General features: G+C 43.7%; 1 protein-coding gene across 3 annotated transcripts in view; it reads right to left on the bottom strand.

Moving 5' to 3' along the window:
• The window catches only part of KRAS (KRAS proto-oncogene, GTPase), a 45,643-nt gene extending 40,146 nt beyond the window's left edge, over positions 1-5,497 (bottom strand). For 2 of the 3 annotated variants that reach the window (XM_030804505.1, XM_030804503.1), the window contains exon 1: positions 5,325-5,484. The gene's annotated coding sequence lies outside the window, so the exon portion shown is untranslated. Of the gene's footprint in view, positions 1-5,311 lie in introns of all 3 variants that reach the window. The other variant, XM_030804504.1, reaches the window with a different exon arrangement.
• Positions 5,498-16,505: the final 11,008 nt, after the last annotated feature.

Below are 16,505 nucleotides of genomic sequence, written 5' to 3'. Positions count from 1 at the left end.
AAATGTGACTAAATTAGAACACGTCACACATAAGGTTAACACACTATCAAATACTCCACCAGTACCTTTTAATACAAACTCACCTTTATAGGAAAAGTTATTTCAAAATACCTCACAAAATTCAATCATGAAAATTCCAGTTGACTACAGATGTGTATCATAATGAACTGTACTTCATTTACAAACTCCTCCATCGACGCTTAAGAAAAATGCATAAATGCTACGTAGATAGTTCTTTTATCTTAAAATCAAGTTGTTCTATCTAAACAGCCAGACTGCTGTTCTGCGGCGGCTAAAGGCTCTCAAAGGATCATATCATGACTTCACTCATGCAAGTGTCTAGCACAGTGCTCTACACCCTCACAAAAGGCGCTGACAGCTATCTCCACTCCTATTGTTACAGTTTTCCTAGTGGACTCCCACCTCTAAGTGTTAGAAGTCAATATGCAACAGCTACAGAAAAACTTTTAAAGCATCATGGCAGTAGTTCTCTTGGATAAATATTAACAGTAAGAATCAGATGAGAATTGAGAGAATGAGTGTCAAATAAAGCTGGATCGTGTCATGGGGAAATAAAAATTTAAACACTGAGGCAGAGAAGAACAATATTTGATGACATTTTAATGTGTGAAATATCTCTGGGGAAAATAGGAGTCGGAGGTTGCAGTGAGCCGAGATCGCGCCACTGCACTCCAGCCTGGCGATAGAGCAAGACTCCGCCTCAAAAAAAAAAAAAAAAAAATCTCTGGGGAAAATAAAGGTAAAAACTAAGAGAACTCCGAATTAACTGTTCAGCACAATACATAATCCTGTATCACTGCTGCACACAAAAAGATAAAGATTAGAAAGCTGGGTGCAGTGGCTCATGCCTGTAATCCCAGCACTTTCAGAGGCCAAGGCGGATGGATCACCTGAGGCCAGGAGTTCAAGACCAGCCTGGTCAATATGGTGAAACCCTATCCCTACTAAAAATACAAAAATTAGTCAGGCGTGGTGGCGCCCTCCTGTAGTCCCAGCTACTGGGGAGGCTGAGGAGGGAGAATCACTTGAACCCGGGAGGCGGAGGTTGCAGTGAGCCCAGATCAGGCCACTGCACTCCAGATTGGGTGACAGAGTAAGACTCCATCTCAAAACAAACAAACAAACAAAAAGATTAGAGATAAACACTGTTTTTAGTAAGAAAACAGTTGTTAAGAGATGCAAGTGAGCTGGGCTATAATCCTAGCACTTTGAGGAGGGGTGGATCACAAGGTCAGGAGATCAAGACCATCCTGGCTAACCCAGTGAAACCCCGTCTCTACCAAAAATACAAAAAAATTAGCCGGGCGTGGCGGCGGGCGCCTGTAGTCCCAGCTACTCCGGAGGCTGAGGCAGAAGAATGGCGTGAACCCAGGAGGCGGAGCTTGCAGTGAGCCGCGATCGCGCCACTGCACTCCAGCCTGGGCTACAGAGCGACTCCGTCTCAAAAAAAAAAAAAAAAAAGAGATGCAAGTGAATATATCTCAGTAATCAGTAATCCATGTGACTGTTACTCTTTGCTTTTCATACACTGTCTCCCAACAGGTGCATGAATATTGACAGCTTGTATAACAAACACCGTACAGAAAATAAAATACATTTTTTAGTTGTTTCAAATTTTTTGAAATAATATGAATGTTTAATTTCATCTCCTTTCCCTCATGTAACACATAATTATAAATGAGAGAAATGCAGAAAAAAATGGGAGTAAATGCACAACTATTTATTACAGGATGAGTAGCTCCAAATTAATGAATGTGCATATATTGTAGATAAACACTAAATGTACACAGCATCCTATTTACTGAAGACCAAAAATAATAATTTGGTTTCCCAAATGATAACATACTAACCTTACTAACCTTACTCCTAAGCCCTGCCGCAAAAAGCACCACAGGCTAGAAAAATTGTATCACACACAGTCACAATGTAGTTCCCCACCTTACACTGCTCTACCTAGACTTACTGGCTGCTTGTCTAGGGTGAAGTTAACAACCACTACAAACAGGTATCTTATACCATTTGCCTCCACGCTTTATTTCAAATGTAGGCCAAAGCAATTAGGAATAGATGAAGAGAATTACACTAAAATGTATCTTCTAGCTCTCTGCCTACCCCAACCTCCCCCCAACCAGTTTGCATAGCCTAAAACAGTTCTCAAAATGTGGTCTAGGAACCCCTCAGGTTACTAAGACTTTTCTGGTGTGCAAGAGGTCAAAACTGTTTTCATAATAACATTAAGATGTCCTTTACCCTTTTCACTCCCATTCTTTCACAAGTTTTCCAGATGTGTGATCATAATAGATTGAATGCAGATGCAGATGTAAGAAACCGTATCTTCTATTAAGCCACATCATTAAAGAGATTTACTGAAGTGTGAAACACCACCACTCTTCTAAGTTTTGGTTTTGTTTTGGAAAATAGTTATTTTTCATAAAATATTTTATTCATGTTACCAAGTAATGGGCTTATTATTTCTATTTTTAAATGAATTAATATTTTTAAAAATTGTTTTAATTTCCAATATGGTAAACAATAAATCCCACACAAATCAAAGATTTTTTTTAATCCTCAATTTTTTTTTTCTTTATAACAAGGTCTATGTTGAGTATGCTGGTCTCCAACTCCTGGCCTCAAGCGATCCTCCTGCCTCAGTCTCCCAAAGTGCTGGGATTACAAATAAGAGCCAATTTGCCTGGCCCCTTCGATAATTTTTGAGTGTAGGCCAGGTGTGATGGCCTGTAATCCCAGCACTTTGGGAGGCTTAGGTGGGCGGATCACCTGAGGTCAGGAGGTCGAGACCAGCCTCGCCAACATGGTGAAATCCCGTATCTAAAAATACAATTAGCCCAGTGGCAGGAGCCTGTAATCCCGGGTAGTCGGGAAGCTGAGGCGGGAGAATCGCTTGAGCCTGGGAGTCGGAGGTAGTAGTGGGCCGAGATCGCGCCACTGCATTCCGGCCTGGGTGACAGAGTGAGACTCACTCTCTCAAAAAAAGAAAGAGGGTAGAGGGGTCATTAAGGCCAAAAAGTTTACTAGCCTAGGAAATACTGTGGACAGACATTTGATTAGAGTTTGTGTATATATATGAATTCAGAGCCACATATATCTTCTGGCTTACTTGTTCATGCAGTGGTTGTTTCCAGAAAAAAAAAAAATTCCTTGAATGAGATTTTTAAAACCAAGTCACATTTAAATCCACTAGAGAGAACTGGGTTCCAAAGGAGTCTTATCAAATGAAGATCATGGGCTGGGAGGGGCTCCCTCACCCAAAGTTAGAAAAGCTAGTAAGGAGTGCACTGGACTCGAATCCAACAATTTTGTTATGGAAGAAAATTCATTTTTATTTTTCATAAAACTGAATTACCATCTACCATCTCTTAAAAGCAAGTATAATGTGGATGGCTACAGTCTCAAAGTAAACTATTGTTAGCAACCATATTTGATATCTGTAGTCTATCACATGCAGAGTCAGCATTTTGGACCTTAGTCACTTCAGTGACACCAGTTATATGGTTAATTCTGAGCTGATAATTACAAATAGACCTTTCCCATTTATAACTTATTTTTTAAATGATTTCTATTATAAACATAACATATACATTGTAACAATTAAAAAACCTGTGTTTTGATGGATCTCAAGATTTAAGAAGGCTTAGACTTCAGTTTTAAGATGCACATGCCACTATGGGAGGCAGAGGCGGGCAGATCACGAGGTCAGGAGTTCGAGACCAGCCTGGCCAACATGGTGAAACCCCAGTCTCTACTAAAAACACAAAAAAATAGCCGGGCATGGCAGGAGACACCTGTAATCCCAGTTATTCGGGAGGCTGAGGCAGGAGAATTGCTTGAACGGAGGAGGCAGAAGTTGCAGTGAGCCGAGACGGCGCCACTGCACTCCAGCCTGGGCAACAGGGCAGATGGAGACCATCCTGACCAACATGGTGAAACCCCATCTCTACTAAAAATACAAAAATTAGCTGGGCATGGTGGCGTGCGCCTACTAGTCCCAGCTACTTGGGAGGCTGAGGCATGAGAATTGCTTGAACCCGGGAGGCGGAGGTCTCAGTGAGCCGAGACCGCGCCATTGCACTCCAGCCTGGGCGACAGAGCAAGACTGTGTCTCAAACCAAAAAAAAAAGGAGATGCACATGTTTAAATCTATTTCAGGCGGTTAGCTGGTGGATTGCTACAATTCCTCTGTAAGTTTAAAAAATCATGTAAAAAATCATGTAAGTGCTGTTTTGGAGTACTGCAATAACTCTTGAGATATAGAACACATCTGCAAAATGAGGGCAGTATAAAAGAGATGAGGGATGAGGGTAATACATAAGAAATAAGGGAAAGGACAAGAACAGGTAAATTAAACTTCAAGTACTATTTTTGCTATTGCTGTCTACACTCAACTAGCAAGGAAAAAGCCTTGCTTCTGCTCTGCGGGTTTTCTTCGGGTTTAACTTGACCAAGCAAAACAGACCGTCTGGGATTAACTTTTTCCTTTTCACTGTAGGTCACAGGCTCTACGTGTAGGGTGTTGGCCACCTGTTCTTCCACCATCTCTACCTCCACCTCCTCCTTTGTGGCCACAGCAATGTCACAGCCCATACATGGGGGAGGGGAGCAGTCAGGAACTCGGAGGCAGATGCATTTTTTTCCAAACACAATAACCTCAAACAGTGGTCTCTAAGCACTTTCCTATGCTCTTCCAAAACGTGACCTCCCCTCTTACTCACACATCCCCTACACACCGAAAAGGACCACTATCCGTCCAGCCTACGCTCGAGGGAGAAGTTTATACCTTCGTCCTAGAGATGCCAAATGCAGCAGGGAAGGCTGGACCGAGGCAGCCGAGTGCTGGAAAGGGAGGCAAGAGGTGCGGGAGCGGGGAGAGGGGGAGGGGAGGCCGGGGAGCCGCGGGAGTAACCTCCACCGCACCCCACCGCCCCGAGGGGCAGCCGGCCCGGCCCGAGTTTCTCCCCAGCAGCCTCCAGCCGCGGCTCTCGGGGAGGAGGAAGGAAGGGGTTCCCCGTCCAGGAAGCAGCACCAGCGGCGACCGCCTCCAGCCTCACCCTCCTCAGCCCCGCACCGCCCATTCCTCACTCCCCGCGCCGCCGCGTCCGCGCGCCTCCCCCTGCAGACCCCCCTCACCGCGCCCGTCCCGGCCCCGCGCCCGCGCCCCCCGCCCGCCCCTCCGGGGACCCCTAATTCATTCACTCGCCGCCGGCCCCGCCCGGCGCCGGCAAAGAGGGTCGGGACCCAGGCAGGGGCCCAGGAGGGGTGGTCCGCTCCGTACCTCTCTCCCGCACCTGGGAGCCGCTGAGCCTCTGGCCCCGCCGCCGCCTTCAGTGCCTGCGCCGCGCTCGCTCCCAGTCCGAAATGGCGGGGGCCGGGAGTACTGGCCGAGCCGCCGCCACCGTCGCCGCCGCCACTGCCGCCGCCGCCGCTGCCTCCGCCGCCGCGGCCGCCGCCTAGGAAAATCGAGCTCCGAGCACACCGATGAGTTCGGGGCCGGGCGGCCGCAGAGGGCAGAGCTATCGATGCGTTCCGCGCTCGATTCCTCTTCAGACGGGCGTACGAGAGGGAGCGGCTGAGGGCGGTGTGGGAAGAGGGGGAGGCCGCGAGCGCCGGCGGGGAGAAGGAGGGGGCCGGGCTGGGCCGGCGGGGGAGGAGCGGGGGCCGGGCCGGCGGAGGAGGGGGTGGCTGGGGCGGTCTAGGGTGGGGAGCCGGGCCGGCTGGAGAGCGGGTCTGGGCGGCGCCTTGGCGGGAGGAGGGACTGCCGGACCCACGCGGCGGCCCGCCCCCTGCCTCGCCGCAAGGCCGTCCCCGCAGCCGCCAATTCTGACCCGGAGCGGGACCGGACCGCGGTGGGCTGTGCGGATGCCACCAGGGAGACGCCGCGAGCGGCCCCGCTGCCCCGCCGACCGGTCTCCACAGGGAAGCTGCGAAGAGCACCCCGCCACCCTCGGGGTCGGCCTATACTGGCACGCATCCATTTACTATCATTGACTGCATGTAAATAAACAAGCAGTCACCAAAAGTGGGAGGCGACTTCGGGGACTTAGGGAGACCGGGCGGACGATTTCCCACACCCGGGCTTTCTGATCGCCGTCCCGATTATTATCACCCTCAGCACTTGGGCTGGGAATTTAGCCCCAGGCCCAAACACGACAGACCCTTTCAACGCTAATCTTCTCGGGTCAGGAGGCTTGTGATATTTTGCTATCTATCTTGATGTTTTGAACCCATCACAAGGTCTCTAAACAGGGACTCCGCTTATACCCATTGCCCCTGAAATCACAAACAAAAGACAACTGTTTTTAAGTAGAGGTGCCCTGGGTAGTTTAGACCTGAGGAGAGTCATTCAAACATTAATTAGAAGACAGATTAATCAGTTAACGTTCGTGGAGTTAAGACATTAAACAATGGGGCAATTAAACATGCTGGCATACCCGCAGTCTGTGTTGATAAACTACCTAGAAAGGTATGTTGGGAGAGTCTTGAGGATTGAGGGCTGGAAAAGCAGCGCTTGGACCTGATAGGATCGCCCCTCCTCCGAGACTTATTTTCAGTTCCATTCCTCTAGTCCACATCATAAACCACCAATAAAGCTGAATTTAAATCCCAGCTATTATGTCTGTTAACCAAGGCTTTACATCAACTGTCATCCTTTCCGTTCTACTCTAACGCGGGCTGTAATCTGCAAGGTTTATTCCAGTCTCCCCCTCCTAGCACCAGGTGGAAGGGGCAGAAGAGAAAAGCGAAAGACAGGGAAGGGGAGAAAATGTGCCTACTCTATGTTGAGTACAAGCTAAATCTTTTGCACTTATCGTATCATCTTATTTAATCATCACGACAACCTTATGAGGTAAAATACTTTTTACCGTTTTACAAATGAAGAAACAGATGTAGAGGTTAAAACGTGGGCCCAAGTTCGCATAGTTAAAAAATGGAGTATCCTTCATGTCGGATCATAGTCACTCTACTCCCAGATCATCAGTGGCCCCCATTCCATTTGACATAAAAGCAAAATTCTTCTCAAAAATCCTACATGGCCTTAAATTATTTGATATCCCCTACCCTCTTCTCTGAACTCTCATCCTACTGTTCTCCCTTCCTTACTTCCGGAGATACACATTGGTTACTGGCTGTTCTTTGAAAATGCCAGGCAGGCTTCTTCCTCAAGGAATATGCACTTGCTACCCCTCTGGCACCTCATTTAAATCTTTGTTCCAAAGTGTTTTTAAAAGGAGATCTTCCCTAAAAAGATATACTGTAATTTCCCCCTTGTTCCAGATCTGTCTCTTTTCCTACTTCCTCTCCAGAGCTCTCATCACCTTCGATAATACACTATCTATTTTGTTTTCTTGTCTTTTTCCCATCAGAATGTAAGCTCCATGAGGGCATGGGTTTTGGTCCGTTTTATTTACTACTAAATTTCCAGCACCTAAGACAGTCTCTGACACAAAAAGGCATTCAATAAATATTTATGGAATGTTGAATGAGTGAATCTGTGGACCCTCTTTGGATTCTAAATCCTAATCCATGAACTCTGTGACTCTAAATCCTTACTTAGACAGAGTGTCTTAAACCTCCTGTCAATCTCTGTCTTCATCTTAACAAAATCTGCTTTGAAACTTAGGTCACCTTCTGATAAGCCACATTCTGTGCAGCTCAGAGATACTTATCTCGTACATAATAGACACAAGGAATTCTTAAATGAATGAATTTGTGCTTATGTGTATGCTACTTCGTGGTCACTCAAGCATAAATCACAGATTTATTTTGTGCAACATCAAGTGCATGATAAGTTCTTGTTTCCTCTTACAGCTGTGAATATGATGTCCTTCCTATAGTTGGTGTTCCATACATCTTAAAAGGGCTATAATATAGAAGAGGGGAAAGCTTTATATAGCACTTTTATGCTGATTATAAAAATTCTGGCATTAGCAGAAATCTAATCCATCCACATGGTCTCAGTTATCTAGGCTCATGATTCGCAAAGCAAATCTGCATCCAACCATTTGTTCCATGCACCCCACACTCCAGTTCTACCTCAGACACTTTCTCTTTCCTTTTCACTTCTACAGCAATTTATACATATGGTATGTCAGGTCTTTCTGCCGTTCAGTCCTGGGTACTTTCTTAGAAGCCGGCACCACCTCCTTGCAACATTCCCTTTCTTTCCTTAACATAGAGGTCTCCAGGGTAAATGCTTTAGGAATCACCTGCCATGCCTACCAAAAATGCAAGTTCCTAGGCCCCTCACCCAAATATTTTATTCAGCTGGTCTAAGGTAGACCAGTAATCTTCACTTTTAGCAAATCAAATGATCCTAAACTGGTGGTTCACTATGTGCACATTGAGAAACTCTAATGTAGATATTCAAATTCTTGGCACCTGCACTTTCTACTGTCTTCAGGGGTTCCTCTTTCTCAAGCCTGGTGGCTCCCTTGAACAGTCTCTCTGGCTCTCCTTTCCCTTGCTCTCTGCAAGGACAAGCACACCGAACTAGACTGTGATCACAATGGGAAAGGGGGGAGGGAATAAAAAGTATAAGCATGGGGATTCCAGGCCTGCTCTAAGCTACAACTGAAGTTTCTACCCTCTACTGTTAGACTGTCCTGGGAAGGCAGCCACGTACAAAGGTGCGCATGTACATACCCTTTTTATCTGCTGTATGAAGATCATACTGACCCTTTCTTTCACAAGAAACCCTCTTCTGCAGATAGAATTAAAGCCAGAACAACAGGAGTACCCTTATGTTACCTGGGCTCTTAGAAAAAAGGTATAAAATGCTAGGACACCCTTGGAGCACTGCAAATGCTGAGGATTTACTTTAAGGCAATAAGGACACTTTAGAAAACCCTATCATCAGCCAGAGAGCTGCTGTTCAGTCCAGCAATCAACTGCACTTGTGATCCAGCAACAGGCTGTGGGGCCCTGCTCATCCCTTCATTAACAAGTATCCATTGCCTATGACTCTAGTAATTTTGCCATTCTCATAAATCACCATCTATCCACTGCTTTTTCATGTAGTCTTAGCTTCTACTGCTATCTGTGCTTCTAGTGGTCACTCTCTGTGACTAACATTCAAAGCATTCCAAGAGAGAAGATCTGGCCATGTCTGTCATTCACTGTTCAATAGGAAGGGCCTTTATGGGACACAATTTTCCTGATTGGTGGCTGGCCTTCTTTATGTCTGGCTAAAAGATTATTGTGTTTGTTTGTGTGTCAACCCTGGGTCCAGACAGTTGTGGCCAGAGTAGCAGGACACAGAGCAGGGGAGCTTCAGCAGGAGGAGCCATCTACGCTGCTTTCATGGACTCTACTTCAGCACAACCTTTTGACTCTGGCAGGAATTTGAACAGATGAAGGGGTGCTGCTTAATTCACTTACTCAGCACTTTATCCTTACTGGACACTTATTTCATTATACTTTGTATATCTTTTTTGCAAATATGTTTTCCCATAACTGCTTTACTAGGTTGTAAATTCTTCCAGGCCCATTTCTTTTAATTCTATGTTTTCATAGTTCTTAGCACATCTGGGTCCTCTGTAAATATTCTTGAAGTGAATGAAATTATAATAAGCTTCAGTCCTCTCTCTTCATAGGCACTTCATTCTCATCGAACCAATTTCCTGGACCATTTCTAAATGAATATTCTGTTATCACAGCAAATGTCTGCCCAAAGCCAAATTCCCCGTGTTATTCCCTCCAACGAATTCCCTCTCTCAGTTCCTCCATCTTACCTGAGTGACATCATGGTCCTCCAGAACATTTAGACATGAAAACTTAATTTTTAACCCGGTCCTTATTAAAATTAGTCACAGCTCCTTTTAATTATACTTCCTGAGTATTTTCCCATATCTGCCTCTTCTGTATTCCTTCCTTCTCAGCTACATTTCTGGAATAACTTCTTCATTGACTTTCCTACCTCCTGGCTTTCTTTGTCTCAGTTCAGTTCTATGATGTTGCCAAATTAACCTTTCTTCCGCGTGTCTTTTCTCATCATCAAACATTTACTCCGTGCCTGCTCCATATAGGCTACATGCATACTGGGTATATATTTGAACAGTGGAAAGAGTTACAAGCTAAGTAACTAATGAGTACCTAAAGATGATAAGTACCTTTAAAATTATAGGGGAAATGATCTCTGGTCCCAGTTAAGTCTCCCCTTCCCGGAGATTTAATCTTGCTTCCAAGTCTGTAATAACTTTTTATATCCAGCTGAATCCAGTCCAAATCCTTGGTGCCTAGCTTTTGAGAGCACCCATAGTCAGGCACCATCCCGACCCTATGACTTTGTTTCCCAGCTTCTCAAAGCAAATAGATGTTCTCCTCTCCTCCAGTGAATCCTCTCTCTATACTCTTAAAATTGGATATTTTATTTATGTCTCTGCTCCTTTTCTCACCCAGCACCTTTTTGCCTTTCTGTTTGCTACAATTCTCTCTCATTCAAGATGTAGAATAAGACCTATGTTCCCCATGAATGCTTTGTTGATTATGCTGCCTCTTTTTTATCTCCCTCTCTGTTGTTTTATGTGGGTTAATCATGTCCCCCCAAGTAAATTCTAAAATCCTAGAGGCAAGAGCCGTATCTCAGGTGTGTGAACCCCACTCACCCGTAGAGCCTAGTTCATTGCAATTACTCAATAACCACATGAATACACATAATGTGCTTATCAGCAAGGTAAACATGATGAAAGCAATGTTTGAGGAAGATTAGAATGGCAGCCACATGCAGAAAAGATTGGAAGGAAAAAAGACCTCAGGTAAAGTATTTTGTGGATAGCATAACAGTACCTAGTAGCAGTGGGAATGGTGCGCTGGCTTAATTTACTAGTCCTGTGAGCTAGAACAAATCCGTGAATCCCTTCAAGATTCATATTTACGAATGGAGTAATGCAATAACTGCTACCATTTTTGAAACTCCTCCTATGAGCCAGACAAGATTTACACTATTTTATTTTATTTTATCTTATTTATTTGAGATGGAGTTTTGCTCTTGTTGCCCCGGCTAGAGTGCAGTGGCGCGATCTTGGCTCACTGCAAGATCCGCCTCCCGGGTTCAAGCGATTCTCCTGCCTCAGCTTTCCGACTAGTTGGGATTACAGGCAACTGCCACCACGCTCAGCTAATTTTTGTATTTTTAGTAGAGATGGGGTTTCACCATGTTGGCCAGGTTGGTCTCGAACTCTGGACCTCAGGAGATCTGCAGTCCTTGGCCTCCCAAAGTGCTGGATTACAGGTGTGAGCCACCATACCAGGGCAGATTTATGCTATTTTAAACAGATCTATCCCACATATGTCCACTTCTCAACTTTTTCCCTGCTTCCAGCATAGTCCAAGCCATTGCTGTCCCTCCCCTAGGCAGGCAGATAGCAGCTAACAGGTCTCCTTACTTCTGCTCTTGTTCCTCTACAATCTCTTCTCCACAGAGCAGCCAGACTGGTTCTTTTAAAAATGCAAAATGGGTCATGTGACCAGATCAAGCTCTCCACTGGCTTCTGTTGCACTCACAATAAAATTCACATTCCTTGAAGCCATTTCATGATCTAGTTTTTGCCTACTTCTGATTGCACCATGCAAGACCCTTATCCTCACTAGGCTTCAACTTCACCAGCCACCTTTTTCTTCCGGGTACACACCGAGCTCATTCCCTCCTTAGGCCTGTGACTGCTCTTTTCTCAGTCAGGCATGCCCCTGCTAGCCAGGTTTTCTGTCTTTCAGCTGTCAGCTGAAAGACATTGCTTCAGTAAGAGACTCCCCAACACCAGGTCTAAATCAGCAATCCTCACCTTATTCCCTAACTTCTATCCTTCAATGAATTTCTCTTTCACGTAGTGGCCTGTGTTATTCTTTTATTTAGCGCTTATCATATCTGAAATTAACTTGATCATTTGTTGATTGCTTGCCTGTTTCCTCCCCTGAAATACAAATTTCATGAGCCAGGGACCACTGAATCCTTAACGTCCAGAGAGAGCCTGGCACATAGTAGTCACTTAATAAAGATTTGTTGATAAGTTGCCATAAAGAAAATAATAGGACGAATAATCCACTCTAAGTGAGGCCTCTGCAAGTCCATTTAGATCTCTTGGCTTTGCTTCTATCTACATAATACAATAGTACTTCATTTAGGCTGGGCATGGTGGCTCATGCCTGTAATCCCAGCACTTTGGGAGGCCAAGGCAAGAGAATCGCTTGAGTCCAGGAGTTTGAGATGGCAAAACCCCATCTCTACAAAAAATACAAAAATTAACCAGGCATGGTAATGTGCACCTGTAGTCCCAGCTTTGGGGGAGGGGGCATTGCTTGAGTCCAGGAGGTCAAGGCTAAAGTGAGCTCAGATCACGCTACTGCATTCCAGCCTGGGCGATGAGTGAGACCCTGTTTGAAAAAAAAAAGTGCTTTAGTGCTTGGTTTTGTTTTTAAGGATATCAGAAATCAGAAGTATTTTAAAAAATCATTTCCTTCTAATTCCCCAAGCATGTGCTAATTGGACTCCCTACTGATTACAAGCCTGATTTTCCTACTTTCTGTCTCTTCTCTCTAATCACAGTTGTTGGATATGTTGTCAGGTGCTTCTAGTTCATTCATGGTAATATGTATTCAAATAGAGCTTTATTTGTGCACATCAGTTTAACATTATGAAGTCTAGGGGCATTAACCCTTTGGGACCAGACATCTCATTAAGGATCCATATGTCCTCAGTTGAATGAAGCAAGTCACCTTTGAGCTAAATTCTTTTTGGAAGATTGTTCTGCCTTGTCAAATAATTTTTTATATTAGAAGTCTGTAAATGTAGAGAGGTGGTAAATGGAAATATAAATGACTATTTCACTTTAATCTGAATTATTTTCATAAATAATTGTAATGCCTACATAAATTAATTCTATCTTAATGTATGAAAACCTCAACAAACTCAAACATTACCGTTTGTTACAGGCCCTTAAGAAGCCAATATTAGCAGGCTAGGCACGGGAGCTCACACCTGTAATCCCAGCACTTTGAAAGGCCGAGGCGGGTGGATCACTTGAGGTAAGAAGTTCAAGACCAGCCTAGCTAACATGGTGAAACCCCGTGTCTACCAAAAATACAAAAATTAGCTGGGCGTGATAGTGGGCGCTTGTAATCCCAGCTACTAGGGAGGCTGAAGCAGGAGAATTGCTTGAACCCAGGAGGTGGAGGTTGCTGTGAGCCCAGATTGTGCCACTACACTCCAGCCTGGGCGACAGGACAAGACTCTGTCTCAAAAGAAAAAAAAAAAAAAAAAAAGCCAATATTCAATATTAGCTAATCTAATATGTTAATAACATTGTATTCATTCAGTCAGTCAATAGGTATTTCTTTACTGAGCCCTTACTATATGCCCGGTATCATTTCTGATATTCGGGATGCATTGATATACCAAACAGACACATATCTCTGCTATCTTGGAACTCACATTCTAAGGCAGTGCTCCTCAGACTTTTTGATGTCAGGATCATTTCACATATTTAGAAGTTATTTATTTAAAATAATAATAAGCCCATCACATATTAACATAAATAACATTATTATGAAAATAATTATATTTTAAAAAATATATAATGAGAAGAGTGGCATTGTTTTAACATATTTGCAAATCCTTGTTTAATAGAAGAGGCTAGATTCTCAAATCTGCTCCTGTATTCTATCTGTTTAGATATCACATATAACCTCTGGAAAACTCCACTGTACACTCATGAGAGAAATGAAAATGAAAAAGGAAAATAACATCTCACATCTCAGTATTATTATGATTAGAGATTTGACCTTCCAGACCTCTTGAAAAGGTCTTGGAACCCCCACCCCCCAACAAGGGTGCCTGTACCACACTGAGAACTGCTGTTCTAAATAACTTTTTATTAAATTTTTTTTGCTAATAAAACAGGGCCAAATTGAATAAAGACCAATGTAATAATTAGCTTTTCCAAAACTATTGTTTTACTCCTCAAAACAGGTTATCTGATTCCCTACTAGATAGTATCTATTGATAATGGTAACCAGGATAAATTATTGTTAAGATAATATACAAAGTAAAACAGATGCCCGAAATAATGCACTTTTTTGCAATAACTGAAATGTCTTGTTTTTAGGTCAGTTTTGTGTTCTTCAGCATCTTGAAGTACTTTACAAATTTTAATTAATTGAACTTCCCAAGATGCCAATAAAATGTTTCCAAATACAATTTTTGTGCACTTTGTAAACAGTTTGACAGGGTAACAGGGCTTGTCCTAGCTTGAAGGAAAGCTGTGAGCAAAACCAAAGAATTATTGTGTATCTATTGTGACTATAAACACACTATATTGTCTCCAGACTTTTTTTTTTTTGAGACAGAGTTTCGCTCTTGTCGCCCAGGCTAGAGTGAAATGGTGCAATCTCAGCTCACTGCAACCTCCACCTCCTAGGTCCAAGCGATTCTCCTCCTTCAGCCTCCCACGTAGCTAGGATTACAGGGGCCCGCCACCACATCCAGCTAATTTTTGCATTTGTAGTAGAGATGGGGTTTCACCAGGTTGGCCAGGCTGGTCTCAAACTCCTGACCTCAGATGATCCGCCCGCTTCGGCCTCCCAAAGTGCTGTGATAACTAGGCGTGAGCCACTGCGCCCAGCCCAGACTGTTTTAATTTACCATGTTTGTCAGGAGAATGGACTATGTTGTTATAATGAAAGTTACTACTCTCAATGTCTTGACAATATTTTATTTCTTTCATTTTGTTTTTTACGCCTTCTTTCCCTCCTGTCTTGTTCTCTCCCTTCTTCCCTCCTTCCCACCCTCCTGTCTCCTTCCTTCCTTAATATTTTTCAGAAAAAAATGCCAAAACCATAAAATTCCTCCAAAGTTAATTTAATCATGAAATCTTAACCCACCTCCATGAAACATCCAGCTCTCTAGAAGTCATCACTTAAGTGACCTCAAACTTATTGTATCCCATCCACTGATGTTCAAGACACAATAAAATCTTGTCACTCCTCTGTTCAAAACCTCCAATAGCTTCCCATCTCATTCAAACATAAAACCCTCAGATGACCTACAAAGGGCCTCTTACCTTTCCAATTCCATGTCCTACTCCTTTCCTCCTGGTTTGATCTTTTACTGTCAAAGTGACCTCCTCCTGTTCCTTGAACATACCAGGTAGACACCTACCTCAGGGCCTTTGCACCTGCTGTTCTCCCTGCCTGGAAGTCTCTTTCCCCAGATAACTCATGATCTGCTCCCTCACCTCCTTCAGCTCTGTGCTGAAGTGCCACTTTCTCATTGAGGTCTTTCCTGACCACCTTATTCTTAAAAAATGAAACTTCCATCCCAGAATACTCTTTTCTTTATTTGCATATTTTCCCATATAACTTATCACCATCTGTCACACAATATGTTTCACTTATTTATTTGTTCATAGTCTGTCTTCCCCCAGTTAGAAATTAGGCTGTACAAGAGCTAGGATTTGTGTCTGTTTTATTCACTATGGATTTCCCATCACTAGAATACATAATAGACACTCAAAAATATTTGTTAAATGAAAAAAATAAAGAAATCCTAAAATGCACTTTGACATGTGTCAGAATGTATAAGAATGTAGCCAACTAAGAAAACATGCTTAAGTGTAATAAATAGGTATTTCCGGAAAATCATCCTGAAGTCGTTATTTCGTCAACGATCCAGGATAAATGGATATTCCATTCAACTTTTTCTGCTGGCTTCAGAATATTATACAGCTTATATAGTTTTTTTTTAAAAAGTGAATGGCAGGGCTACCAAAATGAATTCTGTTAATGGATAAATTTGTGAGCTGAGTGTAAATTCTCCTGAAAATTTTATATGAGAGAAGGCACTTAACTACCTTTGAACCTATTGTTGTACATTTCTTATTTTCTCTTTATGGTTTAAGAAAGCTACTGGCCTAAAATCAGTTTTATCAAAACAAACAAAATAAACCCTCACTAACCAATCTATTTTTTTTTTTTGTCTTTTTTTTTTTTTTTTTTCTTTTTCGGGAGAACGGGGTCTCGCTATATTGCCCAGGCAGGTCTCGAACTCCTGGGCTCAAGCTATCCTCCCGCCTCTTGCCTCCCTGAGAGCTGGGATTACAGGCATGAGCCACCGCGCCCGGCCAACCCTCACTAACCAATCTAATTTTCTAAGTGAAAATGTGTTATGAGTAAAGATATTTATGTATTATAAAAATCAAAGAGCACATACTAGGCAATTGTATATAATTTTTTTTTGTTTGAGACGGAGTCTCGCTCTGTCACCCAGGCTGGAGTGCAGTGGCGCAATCTCGGCTCACTGCAAGCTCCGCCTCCCGGGTTCACGCCATTCTCCTGCCTCAGCCTCTCCTAGTAGCTGGGACTACAGGCGCCCGCCACCACGCCAGGCTAATTTTTTGTATTTTTAGTAGAGACGGGGTTTCACCGTGGTCTCGATCTCCTGGCCTCGTGATCCGCCCGCCTTGGCCTCCCAAAGTGCT

This window comes from Nomascus leucogenys, chromosome 23 (assembly GCF_006542625.1).
Source record: "Nomascus leucogenys isolate Asia chromosome 23, Asia_NLE_v1, whole genome shotgun sequence".
Classification (NCBI taxonomy): domain Eukaryota; kingdom Metazoa; phylum Chordata; class Mammalia; order Primates; family Hylobatidae; genus Nomascus; species Nomascus leucogenys.
Note: the sequence above shows the minus strand (reverse complement) of the source record. Positions and strands in the feature narration are given on the sequence as shown.